The sequence below is a fragment of the Austrofundulus limnaeus genome, unplaced genomic scaffold (assembly GCF_001266775.1).
Source record: "Austrofundulus limnaeus strain Quisiro unplaced genomic scaffold, Austrofundulus_limnaeus-1.0 Scaffold11, whole genome shotgun sequence".
Taxonomy (NCBI): domain Eukaryota; kingdom Metazoa; phylum Chordata; class Actinopteri; order Cyprinodontiformes; family Rivulidae; genus Austrofundulus; species Austrofundulus limnaeus.
Genome location: NW_013952413.1, coordinates 3,321,133 through 3,326,713, shown reverse-complemented (window position 1 = coordinate 3,326,713; position 5,581 = coordinate 3,321,133).

Sequence of the window (5,581 nt, the reverse complement as noted above, 5' to 3'; positions counted from 1 at the left end):
CCTCAAAATGAAATCATTGAAAATGCATCCAGCTGCCTTCTTTCCACTTATTTTTTGTAGGGTAGGCCTGAGCAAATCTGGTGAAGTGGTCAACTACAACAGTACATACTCATAACCTCCTTGGCTGGTCTCCAGGTGCAGATAATCTATGCACACAAGTTCCAAAGGGGAGCTTGAGGTTATGCTGCCCATTGGTGCACAGACTTGGGTGACTGGCTTTTTGGATTTAATGCATGGGCATCTCTTAGTGACATGGTCTTCTACATCTTTGGCCATGAATGGCCAGTTGAATCTCTCTCTTGCTAAACTGAGGACAGTACCCACATGAGCCATGTCGTTGTGCAGAGACTTAAACACTTGTTGATACTTGGTCGGCAGAACCAGTTGTTTTCTCTCATTGACATGTCTATACAAGAGGTCGTTCTCCAGGACCAACTTACTCCATTCATGAAGCAGCCTTCTTGTGATCACACTTGCTGTTCTCCACACCACATCAGTTAGTGGTGTACCTTCTTCGTTCAATCTGATCACCTCACTGATTGGTACATCAGCTTGCTGTGCTTCCACCAGTTCATCATGGCCAATGGCAGTTAACTGGTCATGTAAAGGGGAGGGTGCAGTCTGAGATGAGATGTTAAGGGCAGCAACMCAGGCCACATCTTTGTGCTTGGCCACTTTGCTTCCATCCCAAACTGCATGTACCCCTTCACTGTTAAACTCTTTAGTACATAATTTGGTGTACTCTTCAATGTCTAAAGGGCTCGACATATGGGAGGCGACGTCGCTCGCTCTCCATTCATTTCCTATGGAGCCTGTGCGGTGAGGCAACAATCGCTTGCCCTCCTCCAGCCTAGCAACCGGCGAAAATAGTGCTTGTAAAATTTCACGCTTGTACACATAGACATGCACACGCGAGCTTGCGACGCGACATGTGAAAGTTGAAAAATGTTCAACTTTTGTTGCTTTCACTTAGCGTACAACCGATCAGCGAGGGTTTCATTGACTGACCAATGAGAGGAGAGTATACTACACACTGCAGTTAGCTAACACTTTCACCAAGTGATTACTAAAAAAKGCAGCTTTGTGGGAATTTGTTGGCACCAGAGTGAAGTTTATGGTTAGTTTTTCCTCATAAAACTGTATCTTGATGTGTGTTTGTTTTTCAATATCATTARYATCGCAAGATTTGTTAGGTTACACATCCGTAATGCACACCCGCCTTCAGAGTCAAAAACCAATCAAATTTCGTGAAGACAAACGACCTGAAAGAGCGCAATTCGCTACGCTGCAATCACTGTCRCGTCCCGTATGTCRGGTTTCACCCAGGCTGCGATGACAGCCTTTTAATCGCTGTAGTTTGTCGCTCCCCATGTGTCGAGCCCTTTATGGGAGGTGAGACAGAGTGTCTGTATCTGTATTGAACTTCCCAGGTCAATTTCTGATGTCAAACCGGAAATCTGAAAGCTCCCCAACCCATCAGTGCCYTACTGCATTCAGCTTTGCCGTGCTCATCATGTAGGTTAGAGGATTGCTGTCGGTGAATACTGTGAAGTAGGGAGCATAAAACAGGTAGTCCCTAAACTTTTCACATACAGTCCACTTCGAGGCTAGGAACTCCAGTTTTCCACTGTGCAGGTGGTAATTGCGCTCTGCTGCTGTCAATGTCCTTGAGCCATATTCAATACCCTCAWCTTGCCCTCTTGGTGTTGATATACGACGGCACCGAGGCCTTGGTCTGAGGCATCCGTGTGCAAAACAAATGGCATGTTAAAGTCTGGATAGGCTAACACAGGAGGGTTAGTGAGCATGGAGGTGAGCTGTTCCAAAGCACTTTGATGTACACACTTGACAGGTGACTGAGCAGGCAATTTTGGTCCTCTGGCTGGGTTACACTTTGAGATGGCTTGTTCTTTTTTGCTTGGAGTAGCTCATAGATTGGCTTGGCTGTCCATGAGAAGTCCTATATATAAGAACAATAATAGYCAAGGAACCCAGTGAGCTTTCTTGCATCTCCAACGGTCTTGGGGGTTCTGTTAGCTAGTGAGAATACAGCTTCCAGATCCGTTGGATCGATTCTTACCCCTTGGGCAGACACCAGCCGGCCAACATACCTGACTTCCTGTCGGAACAGCTCAAATTTTTCAGCTCTTAACTTTACTCCATGTTTCTGTAGAGCCTGGAGTACTTAATGAACTGCTTCCACACACTCTTCAAATGTCTTTGCATAGCACAAGACATCATCAAGGTATGGGAGGCAGCAGTTGTCTTGTAGGTGGCATAACATCTCTTCCATACTCCTCTGGAAGGTTGCTGGTGCATTGGAGAGCCCAAAGGGGATCCGCACCCATTCGAACAACCCCCATGGAGTAATGAAGGCAGTGAGATGTCTTGAATCTTTGTCAATAAACCCATGATGGTAGGCTTTACCCTGGTCAAGGATGCTGAACCAGGAGTAACCTCCAAGTGTGTCTGTAAGGTCTCATATTCAGGGCAGAGGGTGCCGATTTGGGACAGTTTTCTGATTCAAGAGGTGATAATCAACACAGAGGCAGAGTGTCACGTCTTTCTTCCGAACGCAGACCACTGGAGTTGAACATTCTGACTTGGACTTCACAATCCAGCCCTTCATTAGTAGGTCTTGTATATATTATTTGACCTCTTTGAACGGTGGTTTTGTGATGGCAGAACATGCTCTCTGTATTGGGACCTCATTCTTAGGAGTGATTGACATCTGCAAACTAGGAATACAGCCAATGTCCTCACTGTCTCATGCAAAAGCAGCTGACTCTTGAAATAAAATTTCTTTGGCCTTCTCTTGTTGGTCCACACTGAGGTGGCTGAGGTCCACTGGAGGCTGCCACAAGTCTGTGGTTGTTAAGGCAGCTGCTGTTGTGGCTGTGTTTACAGATGTTCTTATGGTAGGGTTCTCTAATGCAGTGTTTCCCAACCTTTTTGGAGCCGCGGCACACTTCTTACTAAAAAAAATCTCGAGGCACACTACTAATCTAAAATTTTACAAAATGCCACATTGTAGCTTAATACAGCTCATATAATGACAAAAACAGTATTTACTCACCTAGTGTGAAACCRGGGCTTGTTTAGATGTGCACAAAGCTGGTATCCTTGCAGGAATTGAAGACAGTCACACATGAAGTTCTTGTTCAACAGCTCTCAGTCTTTCTCTGTTTTTAGTTTTTATTGCAGCCATACTTGAAAAGCTCAGCTCACATAAATATGTTGTCGAGAATGGAAGCAATGTTAAAACAGCTCTTTTTGAAAGAATGGGAAACTCTTTGGCAGCAGTCAACCAAAAACTGTCCAGGGGTATGAAGAAAATTATTGGGGTTTATGTAACTTACTGATTTAATTACATTACACATAGTATGTTTTTTTATGATAGAACTGTAATGACTGTTAAATGTGACTTTGGTGAACTTGATGATTATGCGTTAATAGGTACATGCCTGATAACAAATACAACATATTTGAACTTTTAATCATTAGGGTAGATTTSTTTGTAAGAGGGCAGGGCTCTGACAAAGACAGGGCCCCACTTCACTGATGACGTAATCAACAGGCGGAGTCAGGCCCTCAAGCTAATGTTAAATACKCTTTTTATTTCCTGATTTGGCCTGATTTCCTGGTACTCCATTAAACCGGTTATCAGTGAGAGTGCTCTCAGTTCTGAATGGTTTTCTTTAAACACTCTCAATGCATTTGCACATTCTCAATATGATTTCGCACACATCCTGGTAACGAACAYGAAATGATGCCCATTTCTTTCAGGTAGATCAGCAAAACTCAGCTTTAAGCCATGGTCTTGTCTCAGTTCAGTCAGTTCTTCCTGCTCCTGCAAAGTCATGTTCTTTCAAAAGACTCCTCCTGAGCTGWATGGGTTCCTAACCCAGTCTGTTGGGTTTGTATTTAAACAAAGAGTACCCAGATACAAGCGAAAACCAAGAATGAAACAGAGACACAATAATAAATTTAAAGTGTTTATTATTTACAGTGCCAGTGTTCTTGGGGAAAAAGTCCTGAAAGGGAAAACGAGGAATGGTGAATATCTTGTAAACTTCTTCTTGAATTAGAATATGAGAATAACAGTTTGTCTTACAGGTGGCGTCAAGGAGGCTGGCTTGGAAGAGGAGGCACAATAATCCAGGAGGTAAGTTCCAGAAGGTTTTTAGTTACTGTTTAGTCTGTGTGAGTCTAGGTCTGAGAGAGTGGCAGGGCAGAGGCAGAGTCCTTTGGGTTGAGAGTCCAGGAGCGGCAAATCACACTGGTTCTAGCACAGGAGGATCCTTCAAGTTCCAGAACGGGTAAGTCCAGTAAGTCACTGAAGGGTTCCTTGGGAACAGACAAAAATCCCAATAAGCACAAGGGATTTAGAGCTCAAAAGATGGCCTGTCATACACAGTACCAAAGGTGACTGAATAATCCGGCAAGGAACAGATCATTCCCAAAGGTCTAAGTATCCTCCAGACTCGTTAACCCAATCCAGGACAGGTGGTGATGAGGAGACTCCGCCCATGTCACTCAGACTCTGGAAGGTAAGAAACACACCCACACAAGAACACAGCAAAACACCAACTCCAACAGTTACAGCAAACAGAGATGTAAAAGTTGTTGCTCTTTGCAATGCACCCATACCCCAAAAACCCTACATGAGTGGAGATGAAAATGAGGGGGTGGGGGTAAGTGGCGAGGGATGGGGAGAAAAATGACTGAGGGACCAAAATTCTCCCACTGGGAGTCAGCTCCCCCACCGACCCCAGATGGTCCCTCCGCTCCCTGAAACCAACCCAGGGAATGAGGTCCCAATGCCACTTCCTCTAGACAGACCGCCAGGCCTGGGGAGCCCCAGACCATGGACAAAAACAAAGCCCAGGGGAACACAAGAGAAGGGTACCAACAATCCATCCACCCTGGAGTCATCCAGACCCCAAGATCAGACCCCCAGCCTTAAAGCCAGCCCTCAACCAAAAGAGGCCTCTGAACCCCAACAAGGAAGGTTCGTCCGAGAGTGCCCACTCAGCCGCCAGCAGCGCAAGGAGGCATTGAGAGCAAGCCCCTCCACAACAAGGGGCCCAACCAGCAGCCCCACACAGCCCGGGCTGCCACCAAAGGCCATCCACACATCCCCCACCCCAGATGAAATACTACACCCACCCCAACATTCGGACAGCTGTCAGAACATATAGCACACTAGACACCCAGGCTGGGCTCATTTACCCCATCCATGGACCACCGGCCCCGGCCACCAGCCCACCAGCGCACCAAAGGCTCCCAGCCCAGAGTCGGGCAACAGGTCACAAACCGGCCCCCCGTGTTTCATTCAAATATAATTACTCACTATTACACAAAGTATTGAAAACTTGAAATATTATTTTGAAAAAGATTTTTAAAAATAAGGTTAAAACAACATACGTAAAATCTATTTGAAAATAGTACAACTTCAGAAAAGTACTGGATTTATATTTGCAATATGTTTTTTGAAATGTGCATTAAAAATATACACGTTTACCAATACACACAAAGTGTATTTAAAAAAAGAATATATATAGTTTAAATAATATATTTA